Source organism: Stegostoma tigrinum, chromosome 16 (genome assembly GCF_030684315.1).
Source record: "Stegostoma tigrinum isolate sSteTig4 chromosome 16, sSteTig4.hap1, whole genome shotgun sequence".
In the NCBI taxonomy this organism is placed as follows: Eukaryota; Metazoa; Chordata; class Chondrichthyes; order Orectolobiformes; family Stegostomatidae; genus Stegostoma; species Stegostoma tigrinum.
The window spans coordinates 20,136,355-20,158,778 of record NC_081369.1 but is presented as its reverse complement, the minus strand read 5'-3'; the positions used below and the strand labels follow the sequence as shown (position 1 = coordinate 20,158,778).

The 22,424-nt window shown below is 43.8% G+C and overlaps 1 protein-coding gene across 2 annotated transcripts in view; it reads right to left on the bottom strand.

Moving 5' to 3' along the window:
- bcar1 (BCAR1 scaffold protein, Cas family member) overlaps positions 1 to 22,424 on the bottom strand; it is a 234,180-nt gene that overhangs the window by 25,046 nt on the left and 186,710 nt on the right. The window lies entirely within an intron of this gene.

Genomic DNA, 22,424 nt, shown 5'->3' with positions numbered 1-22,424 from the left:
TTTCCAAGTCAGGACGGTGAGTGGCTTGGAGGGGAACTTGGAGGTGGTGGTATTCCCAAATGACTACTTGCCATAGCCTTCTAGATGGAAGTGGTCATGGGTTTGGATGGTGCTGTCTAAGGATGGTTGCTGAATTTATGCAGTGCATCTTCTAGATAGTAAGCACTGCAACGTGTATACAACAGAAAAACAAAAATATCAAAGTGATTTTTTGTGTCTCCCTGAATAACTTCAAACCCTTCTCAAAAACACTTCAGCACATTTTCTTTTTTAAAAAGTAATCAATTTCTCAACAGGAGCCAACAAAATTGAACCTCCTTTCTGAACACATCATTATTTGCCTACAAGTCAGTTGATTTTCAGACGTCTATTTCGTTTTCAGCAATAAACTACCAGAAAATCCCACAGACGACGTGTTCCTCTCAGCTATTAATAGATCCAAGGAATGGCTAAAATTCTCATAAGAAAAATAGTAACATACTGAGTCAATTTTATTGCTTCCTGGCATCACTGATGCAGTTTGAGAGAGAGGCCGGATCAGGGGGCTCTGCAAGATGTTTTGGAGGTTAAGGAATTTTTCAAGTTTTTGTTCTGTTTGATTCATGAAGGGATGAAGGATGAACATGTCAGGAATGGAAAATCTGGCATTGGAGAGATTGATTTTATTGCGGCCGCAATGGGGAATGATAGGTCACCATAGTTACAATGTGATGGAATGCTAAGACTGGAGCTGAAGCCTGGCGATTGATGTTCCATCAGTCAAGCACTGAGACACTTAAATTAGGGAGCTAACTCATAAAATGGAGATCAAACCCTCTGGCTGACATTAGTGAATATGTTTTGATGTGTAAGAATAATGAAAACGCCAACCTGCTTTATCAACAAGCCCTCTACGTTGTGAGGAAGGTAATCATTCTGGATGTATGGGTGTCACTAGCATTATTGACCAGCCCTAGTTTCCTGTGGCAGGGACAGAAAGTGCCATTCAAAACCACAGTCTGCGAGCAGATACCCTCACAATGCTGCTGTTGGGTTAGCTGGGATTTATTGTAATAATGACTGCTCAAAAGCATTCTGAGTTACACTCCCTCCACACTCACTTTTCGTCCAACTCCCAATATCACCCTCTCACCCCTTGCCTCTCCCAGCGTCAATGTGATTAAAATATTTATTTTATTCCACTCTGTAAAAAGGAGAATTTCTGAACCAGAAGGAACAACTGTTTTGGCTCTGGCATTTCTCTCTCTGCTGTGATTTAGGAACACTGCTGTAATTGACCTCCATATCGATCAGTTAATAACAATGTGTGATTGGGTCTTTCCTGCTAAAGGAGGCCACTATCAACATAAAATACCACCACTGTAGGATTCAAGGAAGTTATCCGAGGATCTTCCAGCAGGAGGTCATTAATAAAAATGATGCTGATGCTTCATTGTAGCACAGAAGAGATGCTACGCTGCTGGAGTGCCGTCTTTCCAACAAAACATTAATCCAAAGATCTTTTCCTTCCCCTCTGGTGGATGTGAAAGATTCCGTGGCACTATTTCAAAGAGACACTATTTCCTGGCCAATACTTATCCCCCAGCGCATCACTAAAACAAATCAAATGAGCATTACTAAATTGTAGCTCGTGGGGCCTTACTGTGAGCAAATTCATTGCCTAATTCCAACAGTGACCATAATTCAAAAAGTATTTGCATACGTTTTATGTTCCAAGGTTATGAAAGGCACAATGTAAATGTAGAACCCTTCTTTGATGGACAGGCATGTGGGAGTACATGGGAAGTCTTGGTTTGCACTGTTGATATCTCCTATTATATTCTATCAGTACTCCTGGGTAATTATAGAGTCAGAGAGATATGCAGCACAGAAACAGACCATTCGGTCCAACTCGTCCACGCCAAACAGACATCCCAAACTCATCTAGTCCCATTTGCCAGCACTTGTCCCATATCCCTCAAAACCCTTCCTATTCATGTACCCATCCAGATGCCTTTTAAGTGCTGTAATTGTACCAGGCTCCACAACTTACTCTGGCAGCTTGTTCCATACACACAACACCCTCTGCGTGTGTGTGTGTGTGTGTGTGTGTGTGGGGGGGGGGGGGGATTGCCCCTTCAGTCTCTTTAAATCTTTCCCCTCTCACCTTAAACCTATGCCCTCTATTAACGCGCAGATAAGCTAACATGGCATGCCTACGTTTTCATTTCTGCTACTGCTGATGCAAAGCGCCACTTCTTTTTAATTCATTCATTTAAACTCACCAGCTGCCAGAATAGAAGTTGCACAAATATCTCCAGAACATCAGTTCAATAGCATAACCATGGTGCCACTGTCCCCTTAATTGCTGCAATTGGCACACTGTGGTCAGCTACAGGGTAACTGTATCCTCAGTACCAAGTCAATTGTTGATTGGTAAGCCTTTGCTTAATATGGAGTTAAATGCAAGGGATAAATTGATTGAATAATGATGCACACGTTTTTTATTCCTCCCACCACCACCCCCCACCCGCCGCCGAACTGCTGTGTACAATGTCAATTTAACTTACATATTCATTTATACTAGAAAAATCTTCCCCTCTACAATAAAGGTAACAAAATTTTGAATCAAGAGGAGTTGGACTTGCTTTGTCTGCAAACTCTGTCACAGTTTACCATAATGAGCCTATTGTCTTCTGCAGCTATTAGAAATCAATAGGGTTTTGTTAAACACTGGGTCACCGTGACCCGATCAGTACTTTTAATCTGTGCACTGGGCTACAAAACCACACTGGGTTCCCTTTGTCCTTGTTGATGTAACTAATGATTGAAGCCGAAATGATCAAACTCCTGACATATTGGCAGCACTGTTTGATGTGGACTGTTAAGTCACATAATAAATCTCTTCCTTTTCTAAGTAGATGCATTCTGCCAATTCTTCTGATTGAAGGATGGGCCTAGTATTCAGCTGATCAGTCAGAAACCAAGCAAACTGAAGTGTGCATCATGAATTCTCACACTGTGTTCTTCCATTAATCCACATTACAGTAAAATAAGCATAAAGAATGGCTCGTTATTAAAACCAGAGCAAACTTTTGTGGTGTGGAAAAATGAGCTTTAAGAAGCTTAGGAAAGCCTTGATTTGAAATACAATTCAATTGTACAATGTTTTACTGTAATGACGAGTTGGGAGGTAGATTTCAAATTCAAACCAGACTAATTCCAATCTAATCTTCTTAGATTTTTTTCAAAGAGCCTTCTTCAGACCAATTCAATACTCCAGACAGGTCTGTTGCCTTTTAATAGTAATTACAGAGGGCTACACTCGAAGAAAAAGTAGACATGAGTCAGCAGGTGAATCACTCATTTTAATCAGAAGTGAGCTATTTCAGAAGTATAGCAACCACACAAACATTCCTAGAGTTTATAAACATTTTGCTGGATGAAGATTAGAAGTTGGAAGAATTGTGCACAATCAACATTGGTGTGTTTAAATATTTATCGGTGAATCTTATGTTTTTCTGGTTAAGTGTGAGTTGGTCGAGATTTTTCAAACTCGAGGACTTGAGAGATTTCTTGCCATACCTTGCCTTCCCCACACCTGTGGCATCCCTATATCCAATTCCATGCCCATTCCAGAACTACTCTCGTGTCAATGGTTATTGGCCAAAAGACCAGCAAACCCTGTGCCCATGCCACCTTTAGCGGTCACTGGGCACCCAGACGAGCACTGGGACTCCAAAGTCGCCCCTGCTCTGTCAGGGATGAATTGGAAAAAATATCAAAGAGGGCAACGGCTTTTTAATTCTCCAACGGGGACGTGGATGGTCCTGGTCAAAGGACCAATGCAAAGGAGAGAGCAGTCCTCTTCCCACTGGACCAGCAGAAGGCTCCATGCCACCAGACCCTGGCAGCTTGGTTCAAGATTGCCACCCAGGTTGGTGCCATCTCAACAGTCCTGAGGAACAGCCCTGAGGTCAATGACGTTCCTTGCTCTGCCAGGAAAATTGCTATGCAATCTCTAGCTCTACTACTGACATCACAGTTGACCCTCTGTGCCACTCCCACCAATCCCAACAACACCTTCCCACCCTCAGAATGGGGGCGCCGCCTTCACCACACCCCACCTCCCACTACCCACCCCTCCGACACCACTTTTACATTGCATGGCCCCCATGCTGCCAAGTCACTCCCTCAGAACCTCTCACTATCATTCCCTCAGCTATACCAGCATGTGCCACCCACTGCAATCTCACTCAATCTTCCTCTTTCTGTCACTACAAGACAATACAGCCCACAACAGGGCATAGAAGGCTTGCTTGGGTGGACCGGCGCCCAACATTAAGTTTCTCACCCATAATGAGGAGAGGATCCCATCCCTCACATGAGACGGCAGCTGGGACCACTGTGGTGGGTGATGCAGAGATCTCTATGTCCCACCCACTGAGTAAATACAACTCTTCATTCCACTGCTACTCTCAAAGTAACCCTGCTGTCAGTGCCATTCTTTGCACACCACTTCTTTGGACGGCATGGTGGCTCAGTAGTTAGCACTGCAGCCTCACAGCGCCAGGGACCCAGGTTCAATTCCAGCCTCGGGCGACTGGCTGTGCAGAGTTTGCACAGTCTCTGCGTCTGCGTGGGTTTCCTCTGGGTGCTCCAGTTTCCTCCCACAGTCCAAAGGTGTGCAGGCTAGGTGGATTGGCCATGCTAGATTACCCATAGTGTTCAAGGGTGTGTGGGTTATAGGGGAATGGGTCTGGGTGGGATGCTGCATGGAGCAGTGTGGACTTGTTTGGCCGAAGGGCCTGTTCCCACACTGTAGGGAATCTAATCTAAACACTGGCCACAGCACCGCCTCTCCATTTTGTACTGCAAATACCAGGGGATGTCCACTACTTCTGAGGAGTAACAGCTGTTCCCCCAATCCCCCCCCTCCCCAAAACCCCGTCCAAGATCTCAGAGGACGAGAACACTGAGCCCTCAGAGGAGATAGCCTTGTCGATGCTTCCAGTCTCAGGGGCAAACGTGAGGCTTTGAGTGTGTTGAAGCACAATCTGATGAGCACCTCACTATGACGCTCTGTGGTTGCTGTGGGAGAAACAGCTCAGGTCACTGGTATTCGGAGACCAGCTGAAGACCAGCTATCTGCTCCACCCCAGGCAGGAGGTGCTCCTGTGGGATCTGCAATCGGGGACTTCACAGAGAGGAACAGGAGCAGCAGACAGGGATGTGGGAGGCAATGGCTGTCATTGCCCTGGAGCTGCAGGGATCAAGGGCCCTACAGGTCTGTACCCTGGACAGTGCATGGATCGATGTGCAATCCTCTTTTCCTGTGAGGCCTTCACATCAGTGAGTCTTATAGTGGTCTCTATTTCAGAGTGAGTCACATGACCTACTGAGCTGATGTGTGGTCACAGCCACGTCATTCCCTAACGCACACCTTCAACAGTGAGTGCTTCTTCAGCTGGCTGATTCCAGCCTCTACCAATCAGTGACAGCCCAAACATCCAGACCCTGTTCCTGGCAGCCCTAACTATTAACTCCATTGGCTTTGCACCACCTCAGGTCCCCTATATGAGCCTGCCCCTCTTCCCCGACCCCCCAGCCCCTGGCATCTGAGATGGCCATACCAGGCATGGTCATACACTGATATCCCCCCCCCCACCCCTCGAGGCAGGGTGCAACTAATCATGGACGAACTCCCCCTCCTCCTTTCCATCCATGCTTTACTATCTCCAGAGTGACTCCTCAACACTTCCCCGTATGCAGTAGTCCTACCCCTATAGCGACCATGATGGAGCCACAGGGCAGGCTGTGACTCAGTCCCCTGGGTGGGCTAGACACCTGACCCTGGCAAATCCTCTGCGTTGGTATGGGAGGCAGCTGTTGACGTCTGTGCCAGGAGCCCCCTCCAAAATGACAGGTATCTCCATGGAGGCCAGAGAGGACCACTCCTTGTAGACTGCCTGTTGCTGCAAATGCAGTGTGCCTGCTGTGTCAGCTGCTGGTACATGGAGCAGGCGTGAGGTTGATGTAGTGCACTGCCATACAGCAACCTGTGCGCCTCCTAGACTGAGGGCAGCTGACCAACAAGGTACGCTGCCCGCCTAAGGTGCCTGCATTAATTGGCAAAGCAAGGCAAGGCGCCGATGAGGTGATTAAGCAGGCAGCGTCTGAGTGAGCAAGTGAACTGGCGAAATGCAACCTGGTCCAATCTAGGACCTGGGCGCCTGTCCCTGAACAAAGTGTCCATGCTGCAACCATTCAATCCTATACACACCCACAAGAACATCCAAGGGCTGTGATTCCAGACAGCTCTACAAGCATATCAGAGAGCTGCCACAGTGGCTGTGGGAAGTTAGTAAGTGCTGAATGCCAATGTCTGGTAATGAGGGGTAAGGGCAGCTAGTGCCCATGTATTGTGCCCGCGGACATTGTTTGGTCGTACACAACATGGAGGTGGACTGGAACAAGTGACAAGCTGATGTCAGAAGGTACTCTGTTCTGCCATGTCACATTCACTCTACCTCTCAAATTTTTGCTAAGATTGAAAGCTTAATATTAATCATATGAGGTGGCATGTTAACAAAGCATTTAACAAGCAAAATTACCCCTCAAAGGGCAACTCATTACTGCCTAGCAAGAAACATGCCTCACTGCTTGTGAAAGGCAGAAATGGTGGTGCAGGAAGCTCCCATCATTGAGATAAGTCTCATTGGATTTCTCATCCAACACTGCCACTAATCCCACCATAACCCACCACGCAGCCTCCCGTAAGACCGCATCCATAAAACTTACTGGTGAACATTCACTTCAGAACCAGTCACACATCAACGTGGGGATTTATCAGGGGATTGTTTCAATCCACCTGGAAAACAACTACATGCAGATCTCACCCCATTTTGTCTACATAGATTATATTGCATCATAAAGCCTTCCATGTATTTCTAATGAAGAACAGGACTTCCATTCAATAACAGGAAGCTAGAAAAGACTGAGAACAAAGAACTCTTGGTGATTCAAACCCCCTGTGTCACTTCAACAACTCGAGCAATGCCCAAAACTATGAATTGGACAGCTGTGGGTTCTCACACCTCTGGAATAATTTCCTGATGTTGATTCTGTTTCACCTGCACTATGGTTTCACATATCCAAATTTTCAAAAGTGACAACAGAATTTGAGAGAACTATTGCAGCCAGATGGGATGCTGTCTTTATAAATACAGGCTCAGAGCACAAATGCAAGGGTTATGCTAAAAATTGGTAAATAACAAACTCGGCCTCAGATGGAAAGCAGTGTTCAATTTCAGGCACCAGTCTTCAGGATGGTTTTAAATTTGACCTTTACGGGATGTGGGCAATCACCAGCTTAGCCAGCATCTGTGATCCATCCCCAGCTGCCCATTTGAGAAGGGGCTGCTGAGTTGCCACCTTAAACCACTACAGTCCATGCGGTGGAGTGCTGCAAGGGAGGGAGTCTCAGGATTTTGACCCAACAACACTGAAGCAATGTATTTCCAAATCAGGATGTTGCTTAGCTTGGAGGGAAACTTGCAAGTAGTGGTGTTCCTACATATCTGCTGTCTCCTCATAGTGGCAGAGGTTGCAGATTTGGAAGAGACTATTGAAGGAACTTTGGTGTGGTGGTGCAGTGCATCTTGCTGCCACTCTGTGTCAGTCATGGACGGAGTGGATATTGAACGCAGTAGACAGGGAGCCAATCAAGCGAGCAGCATTCCGTTAGATAATGTCAAGCACCCGGAGTGTTGTCCACATGAGCGGAGAGCATTCCATGATACTGTTAACACGTGCCTTGTCGAAGGTGGACAATTTTTCTACAGTAGAATGAGTTATTTGCTACAGCACATGTAGCCACAGTATTTGCACGGCTGTTGCAGTTTGCATTTTTGTCAACAGTAACCTGCAGGGTGTTAATGATGGGGGGGTTTTCAACTCAAGTTGACGGCCATTGTCTGTCAAGGGATAGTGGTTAAGTTGCCTCATTCTGGAGATCATCGTTGCTTAGCATTTGTGTGCCATGAATATTACTTGTCACTCATCAGCCCCAAGACTGAATGTTGATCAGGTTTTACCGCATGAGGACAAAGAGAGATTTAACAGAAGGGTCATGAATGGTGCAATCTAATTGGCTGAAGACTGCCACTGATAATGCTGGGGAACTCAGGAGGAAGGACATCGAGGGACTACAAGATCCTGTGTGAAGGGAGGCTTTTGCTGAAGAGAGTTAATAAAGTGGGTGCTGGTCTTAAACAATGTGAGGCTGGAGAATTAGTTATGGAAAATAAGGAGAGAGCAGGTGAATTGAACAGCTACATTTGTCTCTGTCTTCATCATTTAAGATACAAGGTACTTCCCTGAAACTGCAATAAATCAGGATAGGGAAGGGGGGCTGGGCGGGGGAGAAAACTTAGGAAAATTACAACCAACAGAAATCTCCTATTTTCTGTTCTTCAGAAAGGGACTGAAGATATTCGAGTCATCAATTATATTCCTGCTTCTTCAGTATTTAAGTTCCAGTACATTATCCTCCAACTCTAACATTCGTCTTACAATTGTCATGTTATACTTCACCTGCAAACCAAACCATTCATTAGAAATCTCCCCCATAAATCACATACTGCAATTTAATACCAATGGAATTCCCAGAAACTTTCTCCTTACCTCAGGCCATCTCAACATTGGTGACAATGCTCTCACACAAGCGGCTAACCTATCTGTATACTACACTCTATCTGGAATCAGCAAGACTTTTCTAAAGCACCTATTTTATCACTCAATTTGAACATTTGTGAGTGAAGTAACTTGCTTTAATCTTTAGAAAGGAAAGAAATCAGAATGGCAGATTTCGAAAGATTATTATATTGTGGAGTCAAATCAGAGTTAAAATGTTAACCCTGCTTCTTTCTCCGCAGATACTGACAGGCCTGCCAAGTTTCTCCAGCACTTCCCCTTTTTTATCTCAGCTCTCCAGCAGCGACAGCATTTTGCTTTTGTTGTTACATTGTTCATTGAAGTTGGAAAGGAGGCTGTTATAAACTGCTGAAGGGGAAATTGTGAGAACATGAGACATAGAAAAACAAACACAAGCCCTGCCCTTGGGCTCATTACTAGTGTCATTACCACTCAGATGAAATTATTTAAAGAAAAATGGTTACGAATAATGGAATAATTTTAACAGCTAAAATAGCCACGTTTGATAAATGCAATATGCTAACTGAAGTACACTACTTGTATGTGGTCTGCATGTTAAGATTTTCAACAAGTCTAATACAAGGATTGCCTCAGCCTTGCCCAGCATTGATAGCTGTTGTTTACAAATTAAAGTGATCATCAGTAGGACCACTTAGCAACACAACAAATTACATTACAATAGCAAACAAGATTGTAGGTACTGACACTCAACAGCCAAACTAACAGCTCACAGCCTTTTGTCTATTCTGTCATCCTGAAATATCCCTGCAGTACGCTAATCCCAAAGCAGACCTTGTGCCATTGTAGAATAATGATCAGGCAGCAGTCAGGGAGCTCTAAGGCACACTGCCGTAACCACTCTGGTACAATGATTAACTTCCAATGTTGCCCATTACCTTTCTAAAAAGCGCAGAATATTAACTACTCCAGATTCCTGAATATGAGACTTATTTTTCAATTGAAGCATATAATTGAGGAGCATCTTTAATTTAGTTAAAATCCCCAGGATGCTTTGCAGAAGCATTGTCAAACAAAATTTGATACCATACCACAAAGTAGATATTAGGACAGATCAGCAATGTCTCTTTAAATAATGTCGCTTGTGTGGTAATGACACTAGTGATGATGAGCTCAAGGGCAGGGCTTATGTTCATTTCTCTGTACCTCACGTTCTAACACTTTCCCCTTCAGCAGTTTATAACAGCTTAAATGTCCTCAGTTAGCTGAATGGTTAACGTGATTTACAGCTTTCGGTATTTCAATGTAACTGTGAGAGGTTTTATCCTGCCCAGCTGATACTACAGTCCCATAGGATTTTAAACTTTCCCCTGCTCAAACCTATCAGCATTGTGAAAGGGAAAGCGTTGAGGTCAAATGGATAGCTGCTGTAAAAACGGTCTAAATAGTTGCGACATATGTAACTGGCTCTGCCATGAAACACACAGGGTCAAAAACGGCACTATATTAATAATAAAGAAAGGGCTTTTTTAATTCGAATACTTTTAGATTCTAGTGTCCTCTCATGAACGACAATATATAAAAACATTTTTGTGGAGGGTGGGGAGGGGGAGAAGAGAAACCGGGTGTTAGCAGCACAATCTTAACTTTAAAAAATACTTTAGTAAATAAAAATAAACCACTTTAAAAATGTACAATCCAAACAGTATATGCAGTTAGTTAGTGGACAGTTATGGCTCACACATACCTACGTTTTACCCCCCTCTTGTGGCATCATTCTGACAAGTTTAAATACAAGTCAATCCAGGATGCTATGCTCAAATAATCTGTACACTCAAACCAGACACAAGGGTACATATGCAAAAACAAACCCAAAAACAAAACGAAATATTTAAATCCATAAACATTTGCCTAGCATTAATCCTTTGGCTTCCTTCTCGAATACATAGCTAGCTCTACCTTCTAAGATGTGTCAAACTGTCAGGCCTGTGTTGAATGTGCAAGCGGTACAAACCCAAAAATAATTGCCTCTCCTATCTTTCAAGCACAGTCCTTAATATCAGCCTCGCCCAGTCGTTAACAGCACATTTGTGCCAGCCATTCCAATTCGTCAAAATATAGTTTCCAGCAAACACCGTTTCTGATCAAAATATTTTCCACTTTGCTTTCAGATCATAAATTGAGAGTAGAAGAAGTATTCCCTGCAATACAGATGCTTACCAATCCATCCTCACAACTACAAAGTCTTTATTTTCAGCTTCTCTAAAATATTTCACTGATTGAAAACTTTCTTATTTGATGTTGAAAACAGGTGCAGAAACTCACTAACTAATCTAAATAAAGTTTTGTCATCCTTATCTTCCCAGATATTCAGAAAAATACAGCCACTCTCTCCAGAGAATAAACATTTGTTTCTTCAACACAATGACAAATATGCATTAAGGAATGGGTGAGGCTGATGTTGAAGACTGTGTTAGGGAGATATGAGCGGTAATTATTTTTGGACTGTCTGTCTTAAGACCAGGCTGACAGTTTTAGGAAGTAGGGTGTTTCCTCCTCTTTACGACTTGTACAAAAACAAATACATATTTGTATCTCAATTAATCAATACAAGTTGCTTGGCCAAGCACAGTAAAATACTAAATTACTCGTAGACGCAATTCAGGTCTGTTTTTGCCAACATTTGCACAAAGGTATCTGAGGAAGGAGAAGTTGAAGTGAAGCCTCAGTGTATAATGGGTGACTAGAAGGCAAAACCCTATTATAACTTTAACTAGCAACGGTTTCTAGCTGCAGTAAAGGTAACACTGGAAAGCCGAGCAAGGTCATTTCGTGCTATGACTGGACTAAAATTGAAAGGTTCCACAGTAAGCTAGTATGGTGTTAGGAAATCTCCCTGGGATTGGAGATGAAGTTTGTCCTGCCACACAGCTCAGTGATTTTATTGAGTAACTCATATTGCCTTACAGAACAGGAAGGTTCTGGTTATGACAAATGCCATGTCCTGTATTTAATTCAGGCAGCACTCACCACTTCTCAAATTTCCTAGATTAGATTAAGGGAAATCCCCAAATTTTCCAGTCCAGACAAATGGACATGAGAATGTGAAGGACAAGTAAGGCACTGTTAGGTGAGGACAAATCAATCTCAACTGTGATGCCCTCTCAAGTCAAATATCCTCATCATCAAGGCTCACCTTTTGGAAAAACATCTGCTATAAAGCAATCCTAAGAAGTAGCAGGAGAAAGCAGAAATTCTGAACCAGAAAAAGACTCAATAACATTCATAATAATTGCTGTGGACTTTATCCCACTAAGTAGATCCTAGTACTATGCTTTAGGAAGTACATAGCTTGCTGCTTTTGTACACTTTGAGGATGAGGGCATAGTACTTGCATCGAACAAAGCCCAGCACCAATTGTAGACCACACTGCCACAGAAACAAGAACATGCGAGGTAGAACAGTTCTAAACCACAGATTAAATATCTTTGACTATTCTGGATTTAATTTGACATGGTCAGAAATTAATGCACAAGGGTTGTCCCATTAATCTGTCTAGTGCATCAGATTCTATGACCCTTAGCTACCTAGGGAGTAGGGCTAATGCTGATCTGTGCTGAGTTAGTTGAATTCAGCTGACTCAGCAGAACACTACAATCGTCCTCAGTCTTCTTCCATTGAATGTGTTTTGCTAAAATGCATACTCGTGGAGACATTGGAAAAGGCCAGATTCAGACTTTGGAAGCTGCACTGGAATCAGGCCAGACATTACTGTCAAGTATCACATCCGAGGTAGTCACAATCTACAATATAGTACTACACCAAGTCACCAACTCTAAAGGCTGAGGTAAAACTTTTAAATAGTTGATTTAAATCAAAAGCCAAAAGATACATTTCAAAGAGCTGTAACGGTTGGTTTGGAACTTGGAATGTATACTTGAATTAATTCCAGTTATAACAGACAGGACAAAGGCCAAATATATTCATTTTTATTAAATGTACACACTGAAAGCCATTCCTGATATCCTACCATGACCAGTAACACTAATCCTCACTGCCACAGTTTAGTATAAAACTTCACTCACACTGGGGACTGGGGCTCAGCAAGTCAGAGACCGGTTGGATTTTCCATGTTAGTGACAAAAAACTCCTGAAAGGCCCACTGAATCCCAATTCCTAACATACACTCCCACCAGATGTCCACTGTGGCAAAACAAATTTGCAAAATATTCCCCCCTATATGCTGCAAAGTATGACAGTAGCAGGATCTGTGCTGAATAAATGTGAAGTGATACATTTTGGAAGGTCAAGTACAGGTGGAAATTTTACAGTGACTGGCAGAACCATTAAGAGTATTGATAAGCCAAGGGATCTGGGTGTGCAGATCCACAGATCATTGAAAGTGACAGCACAGGTAGATAAGGTTGTAAAGAAGGCTTATTGGAAGGGGCAATAAGTATAAGGATAGACAAGTCATGCTGCAGTTTAACAGAACTTTTGTTAGGCCACACTTGGAATATTTCATGCAGTTCTGGTCACCACATTACCAGAAAAATCTGGATGCTTTAGAGGAGGTACAGAAAAGGTTTACCAGAATGTTTCCTGATATGAGGGATTTTAGCTATTAAGAAAATTTGGATAGACTGGGTTTGTTTTCAGTGGAACGCAGGAGATTGAAGGGCAACCTGATAGACATTTATAGGATTGTGAATGGCATTGAGAGAGTGGGAAGTACGAGGCTTACTCCCCAAGGTGGGGTGGGGGGAGAAGGTGTGGCACGGTCGCTCAGTGGTTAGCACTGCAGCCTCACAGCGCCAGGGACCCAGGTTCGATTCCAGCCTCAGGCGACTGTCTGTGCGGAGTTTGCACGTTCTTCCTGTGACTGCGTGGGTTTCCTCCAGGTTCCCTGGTTTCCTCCCACAGTCCAAAGATGTGCAGGCTAGGTGGATCGGCCGTGCTAACTTGCCCGTAGTGTTCAGGGGTGTGTGGGTTATTGGGGGGTGGGTCTGGGTGGAATGCTCCCAGAGGCAGTGTGGACTTGTTGGGCCAAATGGCCGGTTTCCACACTGTAGGGAATCTAATCTAATAGGGGTCACAGGTTCAAGGTGCAAGGGGCGGGGAGTTTAATAGAGATGTGTGAGGCATGTTTTTCACAAAAACAGTGCTGAGCGCCTGTAACACATTGCTGGAGGATGTGGTGGAAGCAGACACAAGAGCAGCATTCATGAAGCAGCTGGACAAATACATGAGTAGGAAGGGATAGGGCAACAAATGCAATTAACTATCTAGCAATGCTGAAAGACATCCTAGTAGCAAGGATCATTCTTGCAAACATCCTCTGGACTCCTTCCAATTCCAGGAAATCCTTCTTTTAGATACAGGCCCAAAATTGCTCTCATGGGGTATGGGAGACACTGTCATGGTTGTTGAAGATGTGTTTGAAGACGGAAATGAATATTCTTGCATTAGCGTTTCCTGTTGTACATGCAGCTAAACAAAGTCAGCACCTCAGTAGGTTCATTCCCATCATCCCTCTGTGGGGAATAACATGGGTCTGCTTGGTCTAGTGTGGTATGGGAATACCTCTTACCAGGCTCAAGAGAAAAGTCTGTTGTAGTTCACAAGATGCAATCTATGGCATCAGTAACTAGTAAGTAGAAGTGAATGATCCCTTGAGCAAATGATGTCTCAGTGCTCGGGAGTTGATTTGGACAGTCAAATCGGTTCTCGGATGTTGAGGTGGAGTCCGGTCCATTTGGGACAGACTCCTGGCTATGGTGGCAGCTGGAGTATCGGTGGCAATGATCAGCTTTGGCAGAGAGGCTGCATTCCGCATCTGGTCAATGGCAGGGACTGCTTCCCCCTTGATGCTGTGGCCTCACGGATAGCTTCGGCACCTGCCCATAACCACTTTGGAATTCAAGAAGCCATGGATGGAACAAGAACAATGTAATTTGTCCTACTTTTTATAATTTACATAATCAAAATGACATCAGCTTATGGCAACTAATACACATTTTACCGCATTTTCATGAAGAGATCTAACAATAAGTCACTACTACTGTTAAGTTATGCTGATATGATGGCAATTGTTACTGAGATGATAAGGAAGTCATTCTCGGTGTTAGATCTCACTCCTATGGAGTCCTAAGCCATTGAGCTTGAGTCCTTACCAAGACATTAACATAGTAGGCAGTGTTTATGGTACTCCTCGACGTTAACCCTTTTAGAGACTGCCGATTGCCAGGACCAATAAGAAATGATACGTCTCATTTAAAATAATGTTTTGTAAACAGGATTACTGATAATTCAGGGACAAAACTGTGTGTTTATTCAGCCTCTGCTAAGAAAAATTTAATTGCTTGCAACTGAGCTGGAAGTAGTTTGTCAGTTAAATAGTTAAAACTCATCTAGTGCCCAGTCAATAAAGAAGCCCCATGCTTTTGGCTCAATCTTTTGTCACCTATGAACAAATTTGCCGTTAGAATGTCATCAGGGACTCTAATAAATTTCAGCTTGTTATAGGGATAGGTAATCTGATGTACAGAGACATTTTCATAACTTGGGCCCCGCAAAAATAAAACGTGCTGGATTTCCAAGTGCCACACTCCCTATTCGAGTGCACTGGATGCTCCTCAGAACTCTGTGGTCAGCATCCCAATACATTGCTCCAAGGAGTTAGCGGGTGGTGTAGAGGTCACCTACTTTGTCTTGTTTTGTACCATGAGCATGGGGAGCGCTGCCAATGATGTGCTATAAACAACAATTATGTTAAAAAGGTACCCCACACACACACACACACACACACACACACACACAGGTGAACTTGGATGTTCCTGTTTTTCTTATGTCGAGAAGCCAAGATATGCGGTACAGGCACCGTTGAGATGGAAATACCAAGCAGAAGATAAGGTACGACGGAGAATAGCGATTAACTGCTTGTGATTGTGGAAGACTGAAGATTGAAGGCAGATAGGAAGTAGAAACAAAGAAAAGTGGAGAAAACGCATTCAAGTAAGAGACTTTACAGTGAGTTCAGTTTCCAACATTTTTGAGGAGGCAGAAGCCTGTCGGATAACACACTCACAGTTTGGGAGGAACCAGAAGAAAATTCAAACTAGTCATCAAGTTGGCTAAAAATTTATAAAGATTTAATATCAATGATGCCCCGTTTCTAGGTTATGGTGTGTGTGGTCCACCTATTGCCAGTATGACAAGTGACTAAATTATATTAAGTATTAAATGAACTTTGACATGGATAAATATGATATGAAGCACGTTAGTAGGAAGAGGAGAAACATCCTGTCCTCAATCTTACAAAATGAGCAGCAGCAACGGGACCTTGGGATACAGCTGAACAAATCATTAAAAGCATCTTGTTACATCAGCAAGGCCATTTAAAATGTTATCAGAACACTGGGAGATTTATTTCTCTGGGTAAGTAACTCAAAACGAGCAAAGTTATGTTAAATTAGAATGGGAATTAGGTCAGACTGTACTGTTCATTGTTCTGGTCTTCATTCCTATAGGAACTACTGGAAATAAGTGGAAGAAACATTTATAAGAACTTTGTGATTACGGCTGTCAGGCAAGGTAACAACAGGCTTGGTCTGTATTTTTAGGATAGTAAGGACTAGAGGTGACCTCAAGGGAGTGTAAAGATGGATATGTAGAGAGAATGCTGCCACTTGTAGGAGAATCCAAAGCTAGAGGGTAAGAATGCAAGAGAGTTATGAATAAATCCAACAGGAAACTGAGACGAAATGTCATTACATAGAGTGGTTAGAATGTAGAGGATTCGGCCACTGGAACTGATTAATGCAAATAGTTTGGATGCTTCCAAAGAGAGCCTAAATAAATATATGTGAGCAAAGGGAATAGGAACTTGCTGAGAGGGTGGGACGAGATAAATGGAATGGGGGTGGAGTCTCATGAACAGTATAAACACTAGTTTGGCCAAATAGTCTGTTTCTGTATTCTATATCCTACATAACGCTGCATTAAGATTTTGTATTCTAAGAAAGGATGGATGTAAATAGTTTTTTAAACAGATGAAGTTGGATTTTTAAAAATAAGTCCTACAATATTGCTCTGTCATAGTGTAAAATTCAAACATTGCACAGAAGAGACACAGGCTAAGATGCAAAATAGGTTTAGTATATTTCTTCTCTTGCAACAATAACTCATTGGCAGCCATTGCAAAAATGAGTAAATCCACGAATTTTTTCTACTTAAAAATGTACTAACTAATAAAGTTTTCTCCGGATTAGGTTCCAGAGCCATTAAGTTCCCACAGCAACTCATGACACAGAATAAACTTCTTTATTCAAGGAAACTGCCATTGTGTTTAACTGTTCAGGACCAGCACATTCCACTTTTAAGAATATACATGCCTCATGGAACAGAAAGTGTTGATGAGTCAGAAAGTTCTAAAGACATTATTTAATCTAATTACTCATCCTGCGATTATCATTTATTCAACAGCAACTCAATATAATCTTGTTTTACAGTAAAATTTAATTATTGCTTCATGCAAGCAGAAATGATGATAAAACTTCTCCTCCAGGCTCTCTCCATTGCCATTATCATAATCTATCTGGTTCACATTGTAAGTGGTAGAAAATGCAAATATATTATTGTAATATGAGGAATATGGGCTGGAGTGGGATCTTTGGACCTTTCCCAGCAGCAGGACTGTGGAGGAGAGTGAACGACTGAGTCCCATCTCTGCTGGAGTATCCAGGGTCAGGACATTGGGTACCTGTGACAATACATCTCAAGCACATGCTGAAAGATGATAGTCTGGAGATCCTGATCAGTCCTACACCTTCCTTTGCAAGGAAAGCCACTCACCACTCCTGAAGTTGGGTGGCAACTCCAGCAAAGCCAAACCCTCATGGTGGCCTGCACTTCATCTGACATCCAAAGTCCCAAACGTGCTGAAGCCCAATCCAAGTTCACCTAAATGACCACTATTTGTGTGTTGGCTTCACCTAAGTGCATTGGACAGGCCATTTCACTGCACAAGTGCTCTCAAATTGTTCCATTCTTATCTATTTAAACATTGCTGAAAAATCATTGGCTATAGCTCCTCATCCATTCCTAAGCAATTAGCTCTGGTGACCCTAAGGATCTGTTCTTGGTTCCTCCCATTTCTCAACAACACAGGACCCCTCAACAACAACATCCAAATACAGTATTCATTTTTATGAGCATAAGCTGATGACACCTAGCTCCAGGTCACCATCACCTCTCTCGCCTCCTCAGACTGCTTGACAGGCATCTAATGGAGGATAAGCATACGTTTTCTCCTATTAAATGGTGGAAAGACTGAAGCTCAGTGTCTTTTGTCTACACTGCAATATCAGCTCCACTACTACAGACTTCATCTCTCCTCCTGGCAACTGTCTGAGGATAAATTAGCATTCGCAGCCGAGAGAGATAAATTCTAACCATAAACCTGCACCATCATAAAGGATCATCATGGACTTCTACCTTTATAACGTAGCTCAATGCCACTCATTTGACGCTCAAACCTACAGCCGCACATTAGCCGCCTCTTGATTTGTTTATTCCAATACACGCCTGCCTCATCACACAGTGCCCACCCTTTAAACAAAGCCAACCAAAGGTCTGCTCCTTGAGTTCTAATTTACAGCAAACCTATTGCCTATTACCCCAAAGCTCACTGGCCAACAGCTATTCCCAGCAATTCATCCAGCGCAAAATTCTGATTCACGTCCATAATTCCCACCTTTGTCCTCAGCCTCCTGTGCCAATTTCTAATCTCCTGCAGCCATATAACCTTCTCAGATAGCTGCATTCCTCTCATTCCTGCTTGAGTGTCCCCGTTTGCGCCACTACATGATGTAATCTACAAGTCAGCAGGGACCTTTAAGTGAACATCTAACACAAACCTGTCCCGGTCTGTTTCAGGTGCCAGCAGAGTTTACAGCTGGCACTGCATCATAGGACTGAGATTACATCATTTGCTATTCTCAGAGAAAGGCACTTTTTGAAATTGCCCAACGGAGCACAAAACCGATGAAGAATGAGGCTGAGGAACTCTCAGCAACTGTCACCATGGCATCAGCAGCAGTGATGCAGTCAGTCATTAATGCACCTTCAAAACCAACACTTCAAACAAATCAATCAATGATACAGCCTCCTTTGTCTTTTAACAGGAAGCAAAGTGAATCAGACAAACACATTGGAGGATATTCGACTGTCTAACCAAAGCTGAAAAACACATTGAACTGGGGCTTTTTTTTGTAAACCCCTGAGCATCAGGCAACACTGCTGGAAGGGGCAAAAAGTAGTAATTATTTCACTGTTGCAAAGTGAATATAGGATGCACGCTAAGGAAGTCCTCAGGCAATGGCTAGCAATTGAGTTCCAGAGATTTAAGATTTAGCAAAAGCACAAGATTCAGAGGACAATAAAGTTGTGTAGAAACAACTTACATAACAAATCTGTGAAGGTTAATTACACAAAACCTACAGGTCGAGGGAGCGGGAGGGACACTGTGACCATACGGGCCGAGGGAGAGGGAGAGACACTGTGACCGTACGGGCCGAGGGAGAGGGAGAGACACTGTGACCGCACGGGCCGAGGGAGAGGGAGAGACACTGTGACCGCACCGGCCGAGGGAGAGGGAGAGACACTGTGACCGCACGGGCCGAGGGAGAGGGAGAGACACTGTGACCGCACGGGCCGAGGGAGAGGGAGAGACACTGTGACCGCACGGGCCGAGGGAAAGGGAGAGACACTGTGACCGCACGGGCCGAGGGAAAGGGAGAGACACTGTGACCGCACGGGCCGAGGGAAAGGGAGAGACACTGTGACCGCACGGGCCGAGGGAGAGGGAGAGACACTGTGACCGCACGGGCCGAGGGAGAGGGAGAGACACTGTGACCGCACGGGCCGAGGGAGAGGGAGAGACACTGTGACCGCACGGGCCGAGGGAGCGGGAGAGACACTGTGACCGCACGGGCCGAGGGAGAGGGAGAGACACTGTGACCGCACCGGCCGAGGGAGAGGGAGAGACACTGTGACCGCACGGGCCGAGGGAAAGGGAGAGACACTGTGACCGCACGGGCCGAGGGAGAGGGAGAGACACTGTGACCGCACGGGCCGAGGGAGAGGGAGAGACACTGTGACCGCACGGGCCGAGGGAGAGGGAGAGACACTGTGACCGCACGGGCCGAGGGAGAGGGAGAGACACTGTGACCGCATGGGCCGAGGGAGAGGGAGCAAGTTGGAGTATGAATTCAATTGAATCAAGTCAGTTGCAGTGACTTACAGATAACAAAATACTCAAATCATTCAGGCCAGCAGATACATTGTACTGAAACAGATCAGGCGGCAAAAAAATTAAAGTTGGAACCCAGAACTTGAAATGAGGCATTGTGAAGTACTTCTGCAGGTAAGTGTTGCTGTGAATATCACTTTACAAATTGTCATTTGTTAAAAATCATTGACAGATGCTAGATCTAGGCAGAACACTGTAGAAATGTTTAAGCTGGTCTCTCACTGTGATGTTGAGAGAATTTTGGAGAAGCAACTTTACCAAGAGTATGTACCTGTGAAGTCAGGTGACTTGGTGGTGACTTACCCACTATTTTGTGACTGCTTTTGACAAGAAAAAAAAATTGTTCAGCTACAATGGAACTTGGGTTGAAACGAAATGGTCATGCATTCATAAATCAATTAAAAATGACTAGCAGAAATTTCTCCCACAAAGGTCCTCTCAGAGATGTGGTTTTAAGATGCCACTTAAAATGATTTGTTCATCGATGACGTCGTGGGTGATTCTAATGAGCCAGCTCATCATGTGCTATTTGTAAGTTTACTAAGCTACAGGGACAGGCAATAGCAGACGGTACAGAAACCATGCAAGACTGGGTAAATAATACCGTAGCATCCCTTTACTTCACCTTGACATCTTTACCATCCATAACTCAAACCAGTTACTAAATGATAGAGAAACAAGACTAGATCACCAAGATGTCAATGTGTTGTATGTCATAAGGAGATTAGAAGCCAGAAACCAGGTCGCTGGTAGATGAAGTAAATGGGTTGACACCCCACTCAGACAGCACAGAAAGACATTTGCTGCCGAATGCCCTTGCGACCATAATTTCAAGGCTTGCAAATGCTTGAATCAGCCCTCACTGTCCAAGGTTTTCTGGCATGCTTTAAAAAGCACAATCTTCTTCTTGCCTGATGTTGATACCAACTCTGCAAGTTCCCACTCAATGTCAAAACAGAAAACATAAAATTACTGACTAAAATAGAGCCAAAAACTTGCACTTGTGACATTCCTTAGAAAATAGCAGGGTGGGTCACATTCAATGGGTCTTTCAAGTGGAGTCCCTGCGGTTATGCAAGAAAATGTGCCATCCAGTCTGCACACAACAGGATTCCCCAAAAGGGGAAATGAAACCAAGTGCCACCTTTAGTTGACAGCACTAGCTGAGGGGGTAATGCTGGTCAGAAGACTGAGGACTACCTGCTCAACAAGCAATGCTACGCAATTTTTAACTTCCACAGGTATACACCCAAATAACTCGCTTGGGTTGCAATAGGAAATTAGACCAACACTCACCAGAGTCCAGTACAGAGGAACTAGAAACGGAGGCTCGTGGTTATTTCAGTAATAGAAGGCACTTTTCGATTTACTTTCTAATCTCTTCTATTTCCTACATTTCTACTCGGTAAAATATGTACAAGACAATTTGCCAGGATAATTGTAACGATGGTACTGGCAATGATTGTCCAGTGGGTTAGACATGACGAATAATGCACAGGTCTCCGGGAAAGGTGAAACGTGAAACAAAAACTGCAGATGCTGTAAATCAGGAAAATAAACAGAAGTTGCTGGAAAAACTGCTCATCAGTTCTCATAAAGGATGGGTCGCCGGACCCCAAAACGTTAACTCTGATTTTTTCTTCACAGATGCTGGCAAACCTGCCGAGCTTCTCCAGCAACTTCTGGTTTTTGTCTCAGGGAAAGGTATTGATCAAAGCAATTGCTGTCTTTTGTTTTTAAAGGAGTTATGCTTTTCATTTTTATTTCACTGGCAACAAACACTATAAACGTTTATAAGCTGATCTCAAAACTTTGGTTTAAAAGGCATGGCGCAGCACAACTCACTAAAATGGTCCAATGTTTGTCTTGTGATCAAACTTGACCCACGCAGGGACAAAAGGTCAAAGCAATCAGAAGGGTAACACTGCACTCGTATCGGCCTGGATCTTCTGCACAGTGGCAATCCTGCCCAATTGTCCCCTCTCCCACATTTCTCTGCCCTGATACTCCTTCCCATCTCTGGCTGCTTTAGATCACAAGGGGTCATGGGCACAATGAATAGAAAACAATGGTGCCCCTTAGTCAAAGGGTCAGGAACAATGGGGACATAATTGTAAAGTGAAAGGCAGAAGGTTTAGAGGGGGTTTGAGGAAAAGCCTTCTCACCCAGGATGTGTGGGGGATTTGTAATGTACTGCTTGGGAGGATAATCGAGGCAGGAAACCTCACAATCTTCATAAAGTATTGGATGAGGATTCGATGCATCAAAACAGTCAAGGCTGTGTGCCTAGTGTGGGAAATTGAGACTAGTGCAGTTGTAGAACGTTTTTCATGGTACAGACTCACTGGGCTAAATAACCTCCTCTGTACTGGATGGTTCATTGTTCCCAGGCAGGGTCTTCTGAACCCAGCACCTACAGAAATGTAAAGCACAGCAGCCATCGAGGAGCTCCATCAGGGCA